Source organism: Pleurodeles waltl, chromosome 9, assembly GCF_031143425.1.
Source record: "Pleurodeles waltl isolate 20211129_DDA chromosome 9, aPleWal1.hap1.20221129, whole genome shotgun sequence".
Lineage (NCBI taxonomy): Eukaryota > Metazoa > Chordata > Amphibia > Caudata > Salamandridae > Pleurodeles > Pleurodeles waltl.
In genome coordinates this window covers 1047757945-1047780542 of record NC_090448.1, presented here as the reverse complement: position 1 = coordinate 1047780542, position 22598 = coordinate 1047757945, and the positions used below count along the sequence as shown (strand labels likewise).

Genomic DNA, 22598 nt, shown 5'->3' with positions numbered 1-22598 from the left:
GTCTCCCTCCTCCCTCCCTGTGACGTCTCCACTCACACCTGCATGCACACCACCATCAGCCAGTACGTCCATCACCACCACACCCACCAGAACAGTCCGCACACGTGCAGTCACCACCCCCACTGCCATTTACACATCCCCTGTGTCCTCTCCCAGTGTGTCTGTCACCCCCTCTTCCAAACCACACAAACGCAGGCAGCCACCCACCCAACAGCCATCCACCTCACGACAGCCTCCAGCACAAGCACCTGCACCCAAAGACACCAGACTTCACTCTCCTACAACCACATCCTCTTCCTCCACTCCCATACCCACTACAACTACCCGTTCCTGTCTTTCTAAATTGATTTTCCATTCCAACCTTGACCTCTTTCCAACAACTGACCCACCCCCTCCATCTCATAAGACTCCAATCAGCACCTCAGCCACCACAAGCCCTGCACCTACTAGGACCATTGTTCAGGGCTATTGGAGTCCACCAGCTCCTAGGGAAGGGACATCGGCCAGCAGCAAGGGGACAGCCAGCCCACCCCCTAGGAAAAAAAACAAAAAAGGGAAGGGCCGGCGCAACAGGCCTGAGACGGCTGCCCCCAAGGACACCACCCTTGCACCATCACCTGGCCCATCCACAAAGGGAGGCAAGGGCCCCAGAGTTTCTGCCAAGGAGGGCAAGGGCAGCAGGGCGGACAAGTCCGGCAGCAGGCGAGCTGCCCAGGAGGGCCCCACCAGCCCCATGTGGGGTGTGACGGAGGACACCCACGGGCCCAGGACTCCAGCACAGGAGGGCCCCGCAAGCGAAAGGTCGGATGGCGACTGAGCGGGAATTATTGGCCAGATCTGGTTCCCTAGGAACACAAGACAAGCACCGCTGAACAGGGCCCCGCCGTGAGGAGCACCGCTGAACAGGGCCCCGCCGTGAGGAGCACCGCTGAACAGGGCCCCGCGGTGAGAGGCACCGCTGAACAGGGCCCCGCCGTGACAAGCACCGTTGAACAGGGCCCCGCCGAGACAAGCACCGCTGAACAGGGCCCCGCCGCGAGGAGCACCGCTGAACAGGGCCCGCCGTGACAAGAACCGCTCCGCTGGGCCCCGCCGTGAGGAGCACCGCTGAACAGGGCCCCGCAGTGAGGAGCACCGCTGAACAGGGCCCCGCCGTGACAAGCACCGCTGAACAGGGCCCCGCAGTGAGAGGCACCGCTGAACAGGGCCCCGCCGAGACAAGCACCGCTGAACAGGGCCCCGCCGTGAGAAGCACCGCTGAACAGGGCCCCGCCATGACAAGATCTGCTCCGCTGGGCCCCGTCGTGAGAGGCACCGCTGAACAGGGCCCCGCCGTGACAAGCACCGCTCCGCTGGGCCCTTCATCTCAAGCACCGCTCCCTGAACAGGGCCCGCCGTGACAAGCACCGCTGAACAGGGCCCGCCGTGAGAGGCACCGCTGAACAGGGCCCCGCCGTGACAAGCACCGCTGAACAGGGCCCCGCCGTGACAAGCACTGCTGAACAGGGCCCCGCGGTGAGAGGCACCGCTGAACTGGGCCCCGCCGTGACAAGCACCGCTCCGCTGGGCCCTTCATCTCAAGCACCGCTCCGCTGGGCAGCGCCGTCTCTGCACCGCTCCGCTGGGCCCTTCATGTCAAGCACCGCTCCGCTGGGCACCGCCGTCTCTGCACCGCTCCGCTGGGCCCTTCATCTCAAGCACCGCTCTACTGGGCACCGCCGTCTCTGCACCGCTCCGCTTGGCCCTTCATCTCAAGCACCGCTCCGCTGGGCCCTTCATCTCAAGCACCGCTCCGCTTGGCCCTTCATCTCAAGCACCTCTCCGCTGGGCCCTTCATGTCAAGCACCGCTCCGCTGGGCACCGCCGTCTCTGCACCGCTCCGCTGGGCCCTTCATCTCAAGCACCGCTCCGCTGGGCCCTTCATCTCAAGCACCGCTCCGCTGGGCCCTTCATCTCAAGCACCGCTCCGCTTGGCCCTTCATCTCAAGCACCGCTCCGCTGGGCCCTTCATCTCAAGCACCGCTCCGCTGGGCACCGCCGTCTCTGCACCGCTCCGCTGGGCCCTTCATCTCAAGCACCGCTACGCTGGGCACCGCCGTCTCTGCACCGCTCCTCTGGGCCCTTCATGTCAAGCACCGCTCCGCTGGGCACCGCCGTCTCTGCACCGCTCCGCTGGGCCCTTCATCTCAAGCACCGCTCCGCTGGGCACCGCCGTCTCTGCACCGCTCCGCTGGGCCCTTCATGTCAAGCACCGCTCCGCGGGGCACCGCCGTCTCTGCACCGCTCCGTTGGGCCCTTCATCTCAAGCACCTCTCCGCTGGGCACCGCCGTCTCTGCACCGCCCCGCTTGGCCCTTCATCTCAAGCACCGCTCCGCTGGGCCCTTCATTTCAAGCACCACTCCGCTTGGCCCTTCATCTCAAGCACCGCTCCGCTGGGCCCTTCATCTCAAGCACCGCTCCGCTGGGCACCGCCGTCTCTGCACTGCTCCGCTGGGCCCTTCATCTCAAGCACCGCTCCGCTGGGCACCGCCGTCTCTGCACCGCTCCGCTGGGCCCTTCATCTCACGCACCGCTGGCCCATTGGCAGGGCCGGATCTGTGTCGGGCAGGGCTTCACGAAGCACTCTGGCCAACATGCCTCCTCCATAACCAGTGGAGTCTGTAATCCACCTGATGGACTGTGGCTTTGCACTCCCCCGGATGGTACAGTGGGCAATCCACCCACTGTAGAGACTTGGAAAACTGTGGCTTTGCACTCCCCAGGATGGTACAATGGGCAATCCACCCACTGTAGAGACTTGAGAGACTGTGGCTTTGCACTCCCCAGGATGGTACAGTGGGCATGGAGGCCCCTCGTGGATCTGGCGTTGTGGACTCATGTGGCTGAGGTGCCCCCCCTTCCCTTCCCCCTGAGGTGCCTGTGTTTTTATTATCTGATGCCCCAGCAGTGTTCTCTCCAATGGAATCGGGTCTCGTGTGTGGGCGTTGCCCATGTGTTTATGCACATTGGCCCACGAACAATGAAATGTAGCCAATATGTGCCGGACTTTTGGACTATGTATATATTGTTCATGTTGTAATATATTTATTTGATAAATTTCATATTTCACTTATGTTCAAATATGCTTTAATATACTTCAATTTTAATGAACATTTTATTTTGTCTTTGCATTATTCCGGGGGGTTTGGGGGGTGTCACTCTGCATTGGTGTGTAGGGATTGGGGGTTACGGTGGGGGTGGGTGTGTCACGTGTGTGTGTGCCCGTAACCTTTTCTCCTCTCCCCTCCCCTGTGTCGTAGGTGCAGTACTCACCGTTGTCTTCTGTGCCGGCATTCGTGCTCCTGGTAGAGGAGCAGGAAGACAATGGCTGGTAGGATGTTTAATTCGGGTTCCATGCTGTCCAGATTCCTCGTGGAGTGTGTATAGGTGAGCGTTTTCCCGTTCGTAGTCTGTTTCCGCCGTGTTTTTATCGCCGGGGCGCCCGCCCCGGAAAAGGTGGCGGATTGGTGGGTCGTGATAGGGTGGGCGGTACATTGTCTCCCGCCTGTCTGTTGGCGGTGACCGCCGCGCTGTTTGTTTGTCCCGCCGTGGCGGTCGGAGTGTTAAAGTGGCGGCCTGTGTTGGCGGTTCCCGCCAGGGTCAGAATCCCATTTTTATTACCGCCTGCCTGTTGGCGGGTTGGCCGCCGCTTTAACACCGACCGCCAGGGTCGGAATGACCCCCTATGTATGTTTGGGATTCTTGGTCTTCCAAAAGGTTAATTGCAGTCAATCTGTGCCAAAAGACTTAAAATCCTCCTCCATACATTTAAATGGACTATCACTCTAGAAAGAAATGAAAAACCTTATATGTAGGCAAAGAATGCTGATGAATTGATTCTAGAACGCTGATTTATCCAATAATGAATGCCTTGTCCCTTGAGTGTGAATGTATTTGATATGTCTTTTGTCAGGCTCTTTTCATCATACCATCTTTAAGAAGATAGATGGTCTCTCAGCATAATCTCTTAAATTCTAATATGCTGATGGAATAACTTCAGAATCATACATATGGCTGATTACATGCCTGGGGTTGAGGTTGATGGCTATCAGAATGTAAAATAAAGAAAATAGTAATTGGTTTTCTATGAAATCAAGACTTTAATTATCAATTGTTAACAAAAAACTTGTTGTCCAGTAATGTAATGGAATCCTTGTTGTTTACAATTGAAATGCATAACATTTAGTTCATTAACATTGAAAAGACAGCATATTAAAAACACTTCTCTCAAAAAAACAGTAAAAATCATCGGAACCACATCAATATTCTGGCCCGAAAATAGATCACATTTTATGAAGCTAGGCCTTCAGCAGACCTATGTTCCAGCTCATATCTACCCAAGATAGAGTTGGCGAAAGTTGGAGCAAACCTGGTACTCATGGCATCAATGCACTTTGTCAGTAGACCTCACCATAGTTGAAAGAGTTGTTTTCTAGTAAAAAACATAATGAAGTCCATGCTTTATTTTTTAAATCATCTTTATTAGCTTTTTACAGACGATTACTATAGGGAAAGGACAGTATGATAAATTTGAATTTAATTTAATTACTAGGTGCATTTGTTCACAGCATAGTATACTGAGGTACAAACCAAGTCATAAGGTCCCAATAGATATGTAAGAATAAACAGCAAATATACATTAACTACACCTATTGAAGGAAATTACGCCATGCTTGATGTGGAAAGAGCTATACTATTGTATAGGGAACACACTCAAATAACACAAAAAAACAAGAAACAAAAACAGAAGGTTAAACCAGTACGGTAAAAAGGAATTATTTCAAGGTTTCCATCACAGACCTGTGGTTTGAATTATCCCACGATGATATGGATATTGTCTTATAGTGCTACACTAGGTTGGGTGACAAGCTCTTATTCAGTGAGCTTAGTCTGTATCATTGTGTTGCAAAATATGTATTGTCAGAACGGTATAATGTTTGTTTTGATATATCTGAATATTATGCCCACTGCCAGCAGTAGGTTATAGCCATTTTTGCAATTTGAGGTGTAATAAAACTCTCATCAAAGAATGTTTGTTTTACTGAGAATCCTTCCATGCTTCATATCCATGTTAACGTTAATTGTTGAAGAACTGATCCAAGCTCAATTTATTTAGTAGGTAACCTTTTGCTTTAAGCAAGATCAACTGGAGTAGATTACTGTAGTCACTGTCCTCACAGTAAGCAGGACTAATTTAAGCTCTCTGTTTTAGTGTGTATTGTGTTTCCACAGAGGACTCACTTAATCTTCATTTATTCCATTTGGACATTGTCAGTCGCTCCTTCCTCACACTGCAATGTGTGCTGCTTCAAATGTTATATTGCTCCAAACATTCACATCCTGAAACATGCTTTACAGGCAGTTGAGGCTTGTGGGGATTAGAGGGGGTAGGGGGCATGCTAGGGTGGTGATTAATAAAATTAAAGAAATACATTTTTAAAAACTTACCACCAATCCTCGTCTCAGCAGCAGGCAAACAGAGGCTCCCAGCCTGCCCTGCGGCCAATCCTGACGCTGCTCAAAGCAGCGTTAGCATTGGCTGGGAGCACCCAGCCAGGGCGCTCCAAGGCAGACTGGGAGCCTGGGCCTGCTCTCTCCAGCCCGGCAGCTCAATGCCAGGCTGAAGAGAACACAATGTGCATGTGTGTTTGGCCAGCCCAAGACGGCTCGTCATCCCCAATGCCCCTCCCCTTTAATAATGAAATGATAATAAACTTACTTTATTATCCTTTCATTGTTAAAAGATTTGCAGCGGTTGCTGCTGACCGGGGGCGACGCTCCTCCGCCATAGCGGAGGGGCCGTCACTGGTTACATGTTCACTTTCCATCTCGCCTCCCAAAATTTTTAGGTAAAACCTCTTTGTGAACAGCATCCACAAACTGCAAACATCATTTTGTATAGTTTTTTATCTCCAAGTCTGTCTAATAATAATCTACTTGTTGTATGGTTACTGTGCCATGAATAAAATCCTACCTTTAGAGTAAAAATAATTGCTTTTAGGTAAATAAACATTATTGATGCGCATGATTAAAAAATAGCTGGTAGCTCGTTAACTGGGGACTCAGACCTTCGGTGGGCTGTGCCAAAAAGGAAGTTGCTTTAGTTTTGTATTTTTTCACTGCTACTTCCATTTTGCCATGCATGTCCCAGAGCAGCCGGATCGGGGAAGCGTCATCTAATTAGGGTTGTTATATAGATGGGAAAATATCTTTGTACACTTTGAGACAGGACGAAAGGTTCTGTGATAGAAGGGTACAGAGCATCCCTCAGGCTGGTGTTATTTTGTACATTGCTGATAGCGATAACAGTCTGTCACATCACTTGCTGAACTTTGACTTCTAACAGTAACCATGGTTCGTTGTTTATTTTTTCTGAGGGTCGCTAAGATACTTTGCCTAAAAGCATTTTTTTGTGTATTTCAGGTGAGAGCTTTTGGGGGTGTATCTGTCCCAGCAAAGGTAAGGTAAGAAAATAAATAAAATCAAATTAAGAACATTAATTGTATCATAAATCGCAAAGAAATAAAATGAATAATACCTTAATCACCAAATCTCATGTGACACATATTGATGCCCCTAGACATCCTAGTTAGCATTACTTGGTGACTTGGTCTGACTGTGACACACTGTTGCCAGCGTTGTGCTTTCATTTGATAAATGAATACATTGTGCGAGTTGGAGTCTTAGTTTAGTTTTTTGAGCGGCCAAGAAGTTCAGAGTTTGTATTGCAGTAAGCGCATGGGGGCACAACGAGTGCCGTGCTCACTTCTTGCAGCTCCTGGGCACTTTGGTATTATAGGATGGCCTGCAGATGCGTGTGCAGCCTCTTCTATAATATTGATCACGTGGTGCACATGTGTTTCGCTGGAGTAATCAAGAGGGGGCATTCCTTCATTGCATGATGTGTGGCCTATTACAGACATATGAGAAGAGGCAGAGACTGTCCGGAGCCACACTGAGTGTGTGATACACTGAGGTGGTGTACGGTTAATATACCCCAGAGAACGCCACTTAAAAGGGAACAAGGACAACCCCCGCCACCCCCCCCCCCCCCCGATTTCTAGAACTGAAAGGATTACTTATAAGTCAACGACAATTCATTTCCAGTGAAGAGACTTCATGTTAAAATCATTACATTGAGTGAGTTGCAATGCTAGTTGCTTTCAGCTGACCAAGTTGGAACAAGACACTTGGGGCCACATGTACAAAAATCAGGTTTTGCGACTCGCAATTTGCGAGTCGCAAAACCTGATGTACAACAGTGTCAATGACACTGTTTGAGATTCCCAATGGGGTCACAAATGACCTACCTCATGAATATTCATGGAGTAGGTCGCAATTTGTGACCCCATGTGGAATGGCCACCCTCACTGGGATGGTGGCCTGCTGGAAACAGCAGACCACCATGTCTGTGACTGCTTTTAAATAAAGCAGATTTTTCTTTTTTGAAATGCAGCCTGTTTTCCTTAAAGGAAAACGAGATGCATTTCAAAATCAAAAATGAAAAATTATTTTCGCTACTATTCACAAAGGGGAAGGGGCCCCATGGGGGCCCCTTCCCGTTTGCGAATGGGTTAGCACCAGTTTAAAACTGGTGCTAACTGCGATTGTTTTGGGACCGCATTCGCGGTCACAAAACAATCATACATACCATCTGGATTCGGTATTAGGAAGGGACGCCCTTGCCACGTCCCTTCCTAACACCGAATCGCAAAACCCAAACTGCGATTCGGTATCATGTTACCGAATCGCAGTTTGGGCTTTGTACAACCCAAATAGCATTTTTCAAGTCACAAATGGGCTGATTCACCATTTGCAACTTGAAAACTGCTTCGTACATCTGGCCCTTAAAAGCAATGAATTGTAGAACCACAGCCAGGGGTGTGATGGTGGCATAAAATAATCTGGTAACTCTATTGCTGCTTGCAACTGAAAGGTTTTAGAGACTTCTTGTAACAGGCTAAATCTGATGAATGGATACAGATATGGAGCTATTCATTTGTTTCTCATCGAAAAGGTGGCACCTTTCACAATGGTAGAGGCAGAGCTTTAGTTGGTCTGAAGAGAAACCTTGGTTCATACATCACTATGTTTTGTCATATGAACTCTAGCAAAGTGTCTGCAATGTCTTTGCCAGGGCATGTAATATCCAGGTAAAAGGGCATGAAGTAAGGATGCTTTACAGCACAATATGTACACTATGTTTTACTCTATGGGGCCTATTTATGACTCGGGTTGTATCACACCTGCACCACGCAACATGGTGAATGTCTGGCGGAAGTCCTGAGTGGCTTGATAAATCTGGAATAACGCAACACAGCACACATGGGGATGTTGCAGTACTCTGCCCCAGGGAGTCGTTCCATGGATGTTGCGTAGATGTTCCCATGCAACACCCATGGATTTTGATGCATTTCCAGATTTACCAGAATTGGTAGACTTGGAAATGCATTAAAATGCTACACCTTCACAGGGGAGACATAACGAGGAGAAATATCTTTAGTTCCGCTCATTATTTCCTCTTCCTTTGTGTGCTGTATTCTGCAGCACACATAGAAAGAGGAAATTGTCTCAGGGGATTGTTTTTGTGAAGGAAGGTGCCCCTTCATGAACAAAAACAATACTCTTAACAATGCAGGCACCCTTGCACCATGGTACAAGAGTGCCTTCTCCGGCGCTAGGCGTCCAAAATAGAGTGAGAGCACAGATAAACACAGGAATGGGCTGTATTCTTTTAAATATGGCACATTCCTGCCTTTTCCCTGTCATGCAGCATAGTGCAGAGTTTTAATTCATATAATCTGGCTTCCGATTTTCTGGCGTTTTTCTTGTGTTAGGCTGTTCAGCATGGCTTTGTCCCTCTCACGGAGAATAGGCTGCTCACTATCGCTTCTTGTAATTCTTCCACAAGTGCTGGCTTTCTTTAAACAGGCCTTTAAATTTTGTACTTATCTTGTCACATTTGCTCTGCATTCAAATATAGATATTAAATGTCAGGCTCTGTCTTCTGAGGGAGCTTAATGTTTACTTTTCTTTCTCAGACTTCAAAGTGAGTGGATTTATGTAACAATATGGTACTGGGACAGAAAAGGTTTTTATTCTAATACAACAAAATGTAAATGTCTTTAAATGAACTGTGCAAATATTTCAAAATATATCAAAATTAGGAAAACACAAATGAAGTACTTTTTTGTAATTCTGAAGTGTGATGGAAACAACAATTTTCATATGATTAAAACAAATCAGTATACTAGCTAATTCCATTACCACACAATATTGTTTGTGTGCTGTATAGTTTCATCAGTAAAACTGTATGTGCACATTTAAAGGTCATTTCAATTGAAAAGGTGTTGTCTGAAAAGGAAGTGCGCCAACACGACATGCATACTCCACTCTAAGCCACTGCACTCTGTGCCACTCCACTCCACTCAACTATACAATGATCTACTTCACTATACAACATTCTATTCAACTCTGCAGCAATCCAATCTACGACACAACACTCTACACCACCACATTCCACTTCACCACACTACACTCCTCTCTATGCCACTCCATGCCACTTCACTTTAGGCCAATCTACTCTGCTCTACAGCACTCCACTCTCCAACACTCCATGCCACTCCACTCTACACCACGTCACTGTACGCCACTCCACTCTATCCCACTCCACTCTAGGACACTCCACTCTATGACACTCCACTCTACGACACTCAACAGCACTCTACCACACTCTACAACACCCTATACTCTTCTCTATGCTATGCCACTGCACTCTACAGTACTCCACTTCCCTTTGTGACACTTCACTCTATGCCACTCCACTCTAAGACACTCTATAACACTTTATGTCATTGTACGCCGCTTCACTCTAAGCCCCTCCACTCTAAACCACTCTCTGCCCTCCACTCTATGACTCTCCACTCTACTTCACCCTACTACACTCCACTGTATGACATTCTACTCCACTCTTTGTCACTCCACTCTATGCCTCTTCACTCTAAGCCACATTACTCCACCTTACAACACTCCACTCCCTGACACTCCATACCACTCCACTCCACTCTGACATTCCACTGCACTCTCTGACACTCTACTACACTCTATGCCACTTTACTCCACTCAATGCCACTATATGCAATGCCACTCCACTCTAAGGCACTTTACTCCACTCTACGCTACACCACTCCACTATGCACGACTCCACTTCACTTTGCAGCACTCCACTCTATGACACTCATCACTATTACACTTCTCCTCTCTATGTCACTCTACTACACTCCACTCTACGGCACTCTACTACACTTTATCCCACCACACTCTATGCAACTCCACTCTACACGACTCCACTCTACGACTCTACTCCATTCCACACTACTCCACTCTATGACTGTTCTCCACTGTAAGCCACTCCACTCTATGACTATACTCCACTTTATGCGAGTCCATGACACTCTGCACCACTCTATGCCACCCCACTCAATGACACTTCACTCTACGACACTTTGCTCCACTCCACATCCCTCCACTCTACGCCCCTCTACTCTACTCTGCTCCATGACATTCCATGACACTCCACAACACTCCAATTTATAACACTCCAGTCCAAGCCACTCCACTCTATGCCAATCCATTCTACATCACTCCATTCTACACCACTCCACTCTGTGCATATACTCCATTCCACGTTTCTCCACACCACTCCACAGCAGACCACTTGATGACTCTACTCCACTGTATCCCACTCATCGCTATACCTATACTCCACTCTGCACCATTCCACTCCACTCCATGACTCTACACCACACTACTCCACTCTATGCCTCTTCACTCTACTCCACTTTACGCCACTCCATTACATTCTACTCTACACCACTTTACACCACCCCATTCTACAACACTTCACTCCATGACACTTTGCTCCACACCACACCCCTCCACTCTAAGCCCTCCAATCTACTCTACTTCATGACATTTCATGAAACTCAACAACACTCCAGACACACCACAACGCTCTCATTCGCATGCTGATCTTTTCTGTTTTAACCGCATTTTTGCGCACCTCTTAAAATCTTTATTTATTTTTTGGTTACCTACCCTCCAAGTGGAGTTCACCATTTTGCAATGGTAAATAAAACAATGAGAAAAATGGAGGCCATTTCATGCTGTATGGGTGCCCATACATGGAGGTACAAGACCATGTACATCATTCTTCTTGGTCACCATAGTCTCATGATGTGTACACATGGCTTTGATGTGCTCATCATTGCACTCTTTTTCAGTTTATTTTATGTTTTTTCCAGTAATGCAGACCATTGGGGTGGAGCCAAGATGGCACCGGAGACGGAGCCTCCTTGAACGAGCTCCCTTCTGGCCTCCGGCATAATCCTGACTTACATGTGTATGCCTCCCGGTCCGAGACCTGGGGCCGAAGGGAATGTCTGGTAGCTGGCCGCTGTGAGCTGCGGGGAGAGATTTGCTGCTGGGCCGGATCCGGTCTGTTGCTGGACTGCCGGGAGGCCTGTGTGGCTTTGCGGCCTGCAGCTTCTCTAATGCCGGTGCTGGCCTTGGCTGAGGAGGAGGTGCAGAAGGGCGGGAGACAGACAAGGGGTCTCCCATGCTCCAAGTAACTGCGCGGCCCCTGCCACGTGTGCTGAGGTTGGTGAGCAGGCAGAGGGTCTGCTACAGGGGCCTGCAAGAGCCCTGAGATACAGGCATGCAGCAACCTCAAGAGCGGAGCGCTGGGAGGGAGAGCTCCCACTCCTTTGGCTTTGCAGGCCTCCCCTGGCCGGGCATATGAGAATGCGCACATGGTCCTGGTTCTTCGGTGTACCCTGGAGCCTTGAGACACTGGCAGTCGTGAGTGACAGGGTTGCCATTGACGGGGTACCGTGACTGGAGACAGATAATCCTATTTGTGGGCCTCTCTCCCCACCTCTACAGAGAGTAGAACTTGCTGTTTGGGAGGGATTCATTACACAGACAGGTGTCCTTGGAGCGGTTGACCGTTGCACCTTTGCCAGATGGTGAGAGATAAGGAACCCCAGCAGGGAAAAATGGACCACTACACGAGAGTTGTGAACCCTCGGCTGCCGACCCCAGACCTCCTGGCGGTGCCAGACAATGCTACCCTCCTCTCAGTGATACAATCCTCTAAAGAGGCCCTGGTGTGGCGCATGTGGGAGGTGCGTTCGGAGGTCTCCCTTCTGCATTAGGACCTCTGGAATGGGGTGGAGCGGGTCACAACAGCGGAGACACGTATATCGGACCTCAAAGTCAATGTCCGAGACCTGCGTAAGGAGAAGTGGGAGACTAAGGTCCTTAAGGAGGATACCATGTGGTGGCTGGAAGATGCACAAAATCGGGCCCGCAGTAACAATCTGCGATTTGTAGGATTTCCGGAATGGGGTCAAAGGGACCAACAGGAGCTGATTCCTAGATGCATGGCTCCAGCGAGTTCTGCTGCCTGAGAAGTTCTCTGCCTGTTTCGTGATTGAGCGTGCCAATCGGGCATTGGGGGGTAGGCCCCCTCTAGAGCCCCCCTAGACGGGTGATTGCCCACTTCCTAATCTTCCAGGACCAGGTTATGATCCTGACAGAGCTTCGCAAAATGGGGGAAGTCAGACATGAAAACTCTAATATCCTTACTTTCCCTCGCTATACCAGAGAGGTTCAGAGGCAGTGTTGCAACTTTGACTCCATGTAGGCCAAACTCTGAAGTCCTCAGTTATAGTATATGCTCCTCTTTCTGGCTAAATTGAAGGTCCTGTTCCAAGGGAAAGCATTCTTCTTCCAGACCCTGGAGGATGCCTGGGCATCATTGGAGGAGCGCCCCTAACTCTCAGGGAAAGGCAGTCAAGGGGCTGACAGTAGGCCCAAGGACAAAGGGGGAGCAAGACCAAAGGAGTGGTCACTCCCCAGGTGAAAAGGCCAGCAAAGGCAGAGAGGTAGCAGGGATACGCCGTGACGGCCGCTCTGGCTGACAATGGGAAGAGCGGATTCATCCGACCCGGAGGGAAACTGAAACACGGTCACCCGAAAGATAGACAGGAGTGAACAAACACCGGCAGCAGATCATTCTCGCAGCTTGCCACCAAGACGTGGAACACTCTTCCTACCCACCTGCATCAGACCAAGGACCTCCTTACCTTCAGGAGACTTCTCAAGACTTGGCTATTTGAGCAGTAGCAGCTCCCTCAGTGTCTTGAGACCCTCACAGGTGAGTAGTGCGGTTTACATATTCCCTGATTGATTGATTGATTGATTGAGAGAGGACACTGCCAAAACAGTGGACGGCTTGGGCACAGACATTGAGACTGGATCAGAGTCTCCCCATTCGTTAGTGGCAGACATAAATCACTTAGAAACTGACAAGAAGGCCCCGGGGGCCAAAGTAGGTGGTAGAACTGTGGAGGCAGTACTGTGATTAGGGGCTGGAGGGCTTCTCCTGCCCCCTCTTCTACATGCAGAGGACTCAATAAGTTGGTATTGGAGTTTTCTTCCACGCAGACAATAACGTTTTCTGTGTTCTCTGTTGATCCAAGGGGTTTCTATTACCGAGGCGGGTGCCCCTAAGTTGGTTCTAAAGTTCTGACATGGAGTGGGTAATGAGGTGGGGGTTGGTGGGCTACATACTTCTTGACTCATGCTGAAACAGTGCATGGGGCTTAGTACTCACAGGGGCATGTGGAAGGTGGGAGTTGGGAAGGGGGGAGGGATGGATATCTGTTCAGGGGGTTTCGTTTTTTACTTGTTCATGGTTAGTGAAATCGTAGCGCAGACACATGCATCTAATAGGTCTCTCCTACTGTGATGTTGGACTCCACCATTTCCTTTTACATCCCTGAGTGTCTTTGGGGGGGGGGGTGCACCTCCGCTTAGAACACTTCTCCCTTAGACCAAGAATGACCCTTGCGGGTAGTGAATCAGGGCCTCCTTTGGTGGACTCACAGTCCCCCACCATTTTATCTTGGAATGTGAATGGACTGGGCAATAAGGTTAAGCGTGGTTTGGTGTCCCAGTATATAGAGGCTGCACCCAGATGTCGTACTTCTACAGGATACGCATCTTAAAGGCACGAAGTGTAAGTTTCTGGGCAGAGGGCCCTATGTTACATTGGCACATGCAGGTTTTACCTCCGGCTCTAGGGGGCTGGCAATTTTGATTTGCAGGCCCCCCCCTTCCACATCACATGGCAATGGACAGACCCCGCTGGTAGATACGTGGGGGTGAAGGGGTTCTGGGGTAGGCAGAGGTCTTGATCCTGAGCACCTATGCCCCGCCCATGCCCCCTTGCTGGAGACATTAGCGGCGATCTTGCTGGAGGCTGACTCACCGCTCCATGTCCAACGGAGAGATTCGGGACGCCCGGGTCGTCTTGCCCCACTACCCTGCTTTACTGTTTTGCTACAGCCATAGGGTTGTCTGATTTGTGGAAACGTGCCCATCCCACTGACAGGAAGTACTCTTATTTCTCCGCAGCCCATAAGGTCTTTTCCAGATTAGATTATATCTTTACCCCAGAAGGGGGAGGTGGGGACTATACATCAGGCAGACTTCTTGGCACGAGGTCTGTCTGACCACTCCCCCCTGATGGTGCATATAGGGAGTCGAGTTGAGGGCGGGCAGAGATGGAGGCTGGGGGCCAGGGACCTGCAGGATCGAGAGGTGGCGCATGCGCTCCAGGTAGACACTAAACTATATTTCAAGGAAAACATGGGGTCGGTCGTGTCCACAGTAGTGCTCTGGAAGACAGTGCTTTGGAATAGCGCCAAGAACTTAGTGGTCCAGAAGAGACAGAAGGCGTTGGAAACCTTGAGAAAGTTTGAACACCAGCTGCTGGCACTCGAGGGGCTTTACAACAGGATCCCGGCTCACTCCGCACTCCGACAACTGGAGCTAGTGAGGGCAGAGCACAGGGAAACGGCGGACAGGAAGGTTAAAAGTCAGCTGCATATTACCCAGCACAGGCTCTATGAAATGGGGGATAAAGCAGGGAAACTCCTAGCTTGGCTGGGAAAGAGGGAGATGGAAGAGAGGTGGATACAGGAGATAGTGACTCCGGACGGAGTTAGGATGTCTTCAAATAAAGAAATTGCAGAGGCCTTTGCATGCTATTATCATGATTTGTATAAGGCAAGACCACTGAAAGACGCCCGTCTGATTACGGGATATCTGCAGAGCACAGCTGTCCCAGTCCTAGATGCAGAGGCTTGAATAGATTCACCTTGAAAGGGGTTAAAGCTGCCATGAGACGGCTACACTCAGGCAAAGTCCCTGGCCCCAACGGGTTCCCAGCTGAGCTATTCAAGAGATTAGGCGATATCTTAGCCCCCATCTTCTATATATATGTTCCTGGGGGCAAGATGACAAGGAGCTCTCCCTCCTGATTTGAGACGGGCCAAGATAGTTGCTATCTACAAAGAATGAAGGCCTAAAATGTCCTGTGCATCCTATAGACTAATTTCCCTCCTTAATGTAGAGGTGAAATTTCTGGCTACAGTATTAGCAACGTGCCTCTAAGGCGTTATTTCTCCCCTAGTTTATAGAGACCAATCCGGCTTTATGCCGGATGCTCTACAAGATACAATCTGAGGCGCATGCACAACTGGCTGAATACCATACTGTAACGTCCGGATCCATACATATTTTTGGCCCTTGATGCTGAGAAAGCATTTGATGTGGTGAACTGTCCCTTCTTGGAAGGCACACTGGCGAGATTTGGATTTGACCCTCAGTACCGGAAATGGGTGAGACTGGTCTACTGCAACCCAGTGGCTGTAGTGAGAGTAAATGGGGCGCTTTCGTCTGACTTCCCCATTGCACGGGGTACTAGGTAGGGATATCACCTGTCCCTCTTGTTGTTTTCTCTCACTGTAGAATCCCTGGTGTGCATAATTTGTGTCCATCCTGGGCTGCATGGCTTCAGGCTGAGAGAGGAGGAGACTGAAGAGAATCGCATTTCCTTATATGCTAATGACATACTGACAAATCTATTTTGTAGGCCCTGCAGAAACACATCTATCCATTCCCTCCCAACTCATCTGCAATGTTCATGTGAGGGATTCAAATATCTCAGTATCTATATGACACATAGGGTACACCTCTGTCCTACTAATAATTTGGGGAGGGTGCTACTGACTTGGAACGTTGGAGAGGTCTCCTTCTCACATTAATGGGGCGTGTAGCCAAGTTTAAGATGATCCCTCTCCTGAAGTTACTATATGATTTGCAAAATACATATCACCAGATCCCTCCGGGATTCTTCATGACCTTGGCACAAGAGATGCAGCTTTTCCTGTTGGAGGGGAAACACCCTAGAATTGCTCTCAAAATGCTACAGCACAATCAGTATAATGGGGCTTATCTCTCCCGGACCTGGAGGCGTTTTACTGGGCAGCCCACCTGATTAACATCAATGACTGTATGTTTGGCTCCAGGGATCACTGACTTTCCAATTGGAGAGCCTGCAATTGGGAAGGAAATTCTGTCTTCATTATTTATACAGAGGAGGGGGGGGTGACATCTTCTACCAGCCACTCAAGTGTCCCTCAGGGCATGGTCTAAGGCTACCACCATACTGGGACGGCATCAGTGACCCATGAGAGAGACCAGATGCCGGAAACTAATAATCTGAAGGGTATTGAGGCCTGAGATCGTATCAGCATTTCCAAAGTGGGAGATGTGATGGGGAGATATCATGCTTTTTGCTTCCTTTCAAACCTAGTATACACTTAGCTAGACACAGTTCCTCCATTATGCACGTTTGCGGCATGCATGGAAAGTGGAGGGCTTCCCAGGGGAGGTGGTACCTGATTATGCCCCGCTGGAAGGCAGGTTATTGCTGGGGAGCCTAGACGTAAAAGCAACACCTATGACGCATAGGTCTATCAATATTAACATGCCTGACACACTTTTCAGACTACGTAGTCATTGGGAGACTGATTTAGGGGAAATGGAGGATGTACATTGTGAGGCAGCATTGATGCTCTCACGAGAAGTAGCTATCAGGTCGAGACTGAGACTAATCCAAGTTAAGATCCTTAATAGGATATGTTATGATATGTTATGATACTATGGGAAGGGCACAGCACCCGAAAAGTCTTAGACGTTGTGAGAACGTTGGCACCTTTCTACACACAATCTGGGGATGCCCTGTGCTTCAGGAGTATTGGACAAGGATTGGGGGGAATTAAGGAGAGCGGTGTCGGAGTAAATTGCTCTTGATCCCAAATTGAATCTCCTGTGAATCCCTAATGATGTTGACTTGCTCCATGCTAAGCTCCTATTTTGAGGCCCTGGGCTGTTGGCCTATCTTTGGGGCTCTGAGATATGTCCAACTGTGAATATGTGGAGAAGAGGGATGGATAGGTTTATGATGGCAGAGAAGGTGGCATACACTAATCGAGGCTGTCGGTGGAAGTTTGGGGGGACTGGGGGCCTGAATGACGTATTAATCCTTGGATGTATAGATACCTACCGAATCTTGGTCCACTGGGCCATGCTGAGGGAATATATACTGCTGAATACTGAGAGACATATGGATTGTGCTGTTTAAAGATGGAGAGACCAATGACTCTACTGACCATCTATATGTTCATGCATCTGTGGGCTGTTGGGGGCACGAGGGACTGTTGCTTATTTCTCTCTAGTTTTGGTGCTATGATGATCTACCAGTATGTAAAGCTTACTTAGGTATGCTATGCACCTCTTAAAAACCAAATAAAAAGATTTAACAAAAAAACTGCAGACCATCAGCAAAAACGTTTGGCAAGCCTTTTGGCGGAAAAGGCGAGACCTATTCGCTTTGCCAATGCTTGTTTTTCTAACTGCTGAAAATGACCCTCACTGGGTAACTAGAAGCAAATGACCAGCAAGAAAACTCTGCTACTATAGCTTTGGGCTTATACAAAACATTTATTTGGAGATTGTATTACGGTTGTGAAAGCTTTAATCACACGTATATCAGCGTGAGAGACGTGTGTGTGTACATGTGTGTGTGTATGCCTGCGTGCCTTTGGAGCCTATGAGATTGCTCATACTACCCCACTTAAGAACTAGTTGCTTGACTCACACTCGCTGTATTATCACATTTTCACTAATGAGTTGAGCTTGTGTTTGAAACAGGAAAACAACAGAGCGTTTCCTTTAATCCTTTTAATCCGAATTAGCGCGTCTCCTCATTAAGGTTGTTAAGCTGCATAAAGTGATGTCTCGTGACATTTCTTAGAGACTTAGTTCTACTAGCTACTCCTAGTGGATTGGCAGCCGTGTTGCAGCTGCTGCCTTCCCAGGAGAGGACTGGACACCAGCTGCGCGTCCACTCTGAGAAATGCAGTGATGTGGCCAAGATTCTACAAATGTAAACATTGTTCTGCAGCCAGCTGCAGCCCCTCACAAGATCTCCAAAGGAAAACAACAACTTTCTTTATGGTTTTTGCCTCATAACGTGTGTTTTTCCTAGAAGTAAATGCAAAAAAAGAATTAGTGCCATAAATCACTTATCGCACCAAACAAAGGCGGGATCACGATGCATCTTTGCATTTCACAGTGGACAATACGCCAAGTATGGGATTTCTGATTTAGGCACTTGGCTGTGAATGTGAAGAGTAGCAACGTTGATGGTAGCCTCACATACGTGAACCACTTGTTTTTATTTAAAGTGTAGATAGGTTGATATCACTCTCATATCGGAACCACCGTGTGATAGTAGACAAATTATTTAATGGTATTATTGAAACCTGAAATTATTTAATGATAATGATCACTTTTTATTACCCTCTTCGCAAGTTCTGTACAGTTTAGTATAACAACGTTGCATAACTCATACACATATCTGCTGTATATACCAGGAAAAGTGCAATATTCCTGATTACGAACACAATTGGGTTGTTGGCTGATATTAGCATCAGGCTGTTAAGTTTTTTCTTGGGCCCCTGAGGGCTGAGAAATGAAATTGAGAGTGAATTCTTCCAAAGGGTCTCTCCTTGCAACCAAAGGTTGGGTTACCATGGTTTTGGGATATCCCTGCAATTACTACCCACAGTGGCCAGGAGGGATTCAGCAGACTCAGTCAACAAGGGTAATTCTAGCATTCACTCTCAGAATGGTACATGACAGCACTCATGATATCTTTGATAACATCATTGATAATATCAATTTATTATTTGTAGTAACAATTTTGATGAAAAAACTGTGCATGGTGGCGGCGTAAGTTATAGTTACCTTAGGGCACGAGTTATAGTTACTTGAGCTAACTCTAACAGGTGATTTTCTATGGTTTTGAACCTTTAAAATGTAGAAGTAACTATAAGGTCCCTGTAATCATTGGTATTTTAAGTGAATATATATACATATATATTCTCAGAAAGCATTTAATAGTGCAAAACATTGAGAGCTGCACAGTGCTGCAGTGAACACACATTGAGTGAACAGTGAGAAAGCATGTGTAGAAATGAACTGCAGGGTGAACAATGGGCCAAAAACCAATGATCCTGTTTGTTAAATAAGTCCAATACAGTAGAATTTCAAATTATTTCCACTACCATGTACCCCTATTGTTTACGTTTCGATCCAACCAAAAGTAGGGGATCAACCTCAGGACCCAATGGAATATCAGGAGCAGAGGCACCCAAAGAACAAGCCTTGTTATCAGCCGCTCAAGCACAAAAAAGGGGATGAGTCTATAGATATAGCACATCCAGGTTACAATTGGTGGAGCTCTATGAGCGCTCAGAAAAGGTAGCCCCTATAAGGTTGGTACAGGGCTCGCAAGTTGGCCCATGGCAAGTAAGGACGTGTCTCCCCAGAGTTGGAAGGAGGTAGCACTTAACATACAGCCAAAAAACTTTTCCAGCATGTTACCAGGATATTGGGTAGGTCACTGATTAACAGGCTTGGTAGGACAATAAAAAGAGGGCTCGAGTGACTCACAGACACAAGCCCTGGGGGCAGTGAAGAAAGTAATTTGAGTAGGGACCATTTGGGGGGAAACCTCTTATACTTGGCTAGGCAGTCACTCCTATGACATCTAAATCTGTTCACAACACGAAAATAGCCCGGAAAACAAGAATAGCATCACCTTATGACTGGATAAGACTTTCCTTTGAAAGAAGTCAGTTACGTTGCATGAATTGCAAACTTGAAATCCAGATATCTGGAGGGATGGAATGAGGCATGGTACCTATTGCTTGGTCCCCAGGCCTAAGAACATTGCAACTTCTTGACCAAAGTTAAGGAATTTAAGGATCATCTTTGGTGTTAGTGCCTCAAGTCAAATAATGGTTATATGGGTCATCATACAATACTCCATGCTGCAGGAGTGGGTCTTTGCATGCCTATACTATTGCAACACCATCTATACACAGCTACCAAAGGATTTCATTTACAGGCTTCAAAGGTAGAAAACCAAGGCAGCCAGAATGTATACAAGCATTTAAAACGTTCAGGGTCCTTTGCACTGTGTACAAAGTATACTGAAAAAAAATGCGTGAAATGCTTATGGTTTTGAGTCCCCAACCTCGCACGCTCCCACACCCGAATCTTTGATCCATATCTGTATAGTAAATCACCCAGCAAAGCTTCAAATAGGACAAAAATTGAGGCAGATCTTTGGAGTCCAGGGCTCTAGATTATGAATTGTCCTGAACCAACACATGATAAGAGAAACAAACCAAGTGTGATTCAGAAAGCAATTAAAACACTGAACTTTTCAAAAATGCTTACCACTGATATCCAGACACAAAAGGGGTTGTAGCTGAAGAAAATCAACCCATATTTCTCTACACCAATTTGCCTCTACTACCCCACCTGAATGATCAAAGCAGACTTTCTTTTCAAGTCACCAGAATTGTAAATTAACCAAAAAGGGGACTTAATGCACCGTACAAACCTCCAAAATCGTTAAAATGCACAAATTAATAAATATGTGATTTGTGTTGGCACAAGCCAGGGCCAATGTGTAAATTAAGGAGGAGAGGGGTACAAGTTACTCGAAGAAGAGGAGTTTTGAGAAGTGATTTAAATATGGTGAGGGTGGGAGTGTGCCATGGTGAATGGAACCTTTTAGTATGTAAGACTATTTTAGAATCACTGTGAGGATAATTTTAAACAAATAATTCACTGATCACAAGGGTATGTGCTTCATAAAATATTTACTAATACATTCTGTACCTCAATACAACTAGTGTGGTACCATCATTCTCTTTCCTTTTCTATCTCAGTCTACAAAATTATAATCTTCAGAGTGGCAATGTCCTTTATGACAGCAATTAGGAAGACTGATGGAAGAAGTATATTTACTCTTCCTTTTGTGGCCCTTAACACATTTTGGTGCCCTGCTTTATCATCTCTAGGGCCTTCCGTAAATAACTTTTAGTGAGTGCAGTCTGTTTATATAGGAATAGTAGATGGGACCCATTTTGTATGTAAGTGCCGGGGATTCCACAATTCAGCTATCCATAGATCTCTCAGAAGTTGTAAGACAAATGCAGCTATTAATGGACTGTGTTTAGCTACATAAGGAGAAGAAAAGGACACAACTTTTGATATTGACAAAAATGAACATAAAATATAGAATTAAGTGGATAATGAGATGCTCGATAGATGATAATTTAAGAGCTCAATTAAACTTAAATTTGAGACTAATACAGAATATTCTGTCTGGGCTGAATTCGGAATGTTACAACTACTTCACGGCTTTTGTGGAAGTGGGGAAAAGGGGCACATTATTGGACAATAGAATAAATCAGAGGATTGTGGCAATTGCAATCTAATAGTCAATATTTGATTTGTGAATTAAGGATTGGACTTCTCAAGAGTAGAGTTCAATTAGGAATTTGAAAATATCTACATCAGGATTTTTTTAAGGAAAACCCTTCAATAGTAGAGAACATAGGGATTTTTTAAAGATTCATCCCCTGACTAAACCTGAAAGTGTGGAGGGTGTAGACTTGAATAAGCCTTTTACAAAACAAACTATTAAGTGTTTTGGCAGTGTTGTGAAAAGGTAAATCTCAAAACCCAATTGTTTTCAAATAGAGGTATTTCTAACTGTTCAACATGTTTAAGGTGTCTTCCTCTGCTAGATATTTCTAGATGGCCCTGGTCAAATTGATCAACAATACCAGCAAAGCACAGGAAGACTGTGAACATTCAATGACTCTTTTATTAATACCTATATGTGGAAAGGGTTTGCAACTTGTTGGCTGAACAATTAAACAGCCAAGCTCACACTAATTGGTAAACACCAGAATGGTTTCATTAAGACACATGAAAGAGTTCATAATATGCATTATGCTTGTATATTAATGGTTTTGGCTGTAGAAGGGGCCTATAAATGTTGGAATTCAGCACAAGGTCTATTGATTCAATAGCGTGTTGTAGGAAGTTGGCTCTGTATATACTATCTCAAAGTAAGAGATAGTGTGCACAAAGTCCAAGGGTTCCCCTTAGAGGTAAGATAGTGACAAAATTAGATAATCCCAATGCTCTAATTTGTGGTAGTGTGGTCGAGCAGTAGGCTTATCAGAGGGTAGTGTTAAGCATTTGTTGTACACAC

General features: G+C 47.1%; 1 protein-coding gene across 2 annotated transcripts in view; it reads left to right on the top strand.

The window, feature by feature from the left end:
- Positions 1 to 22598, top strand: part of FRMD6 (FERM domain containing 6) — an 802352-nt gene that overhangs the window by 385731 nt on the left and 394023 nt on the right. Inside the window, exon 2 of one of the 2 annotated variants that reach the window (XM_069208645.1) lies at positions 6464 to 6499. The gene's annotated coding sequence lies outside the window, so the exon portion shown is untranslated. Of the gene's footprint in view, positions 1 to 6463; positions 6505 to 22598 lie in introns of both variants that reach the window. The other variant, XM_069208646.1, reaches the window with a different exon arrangement.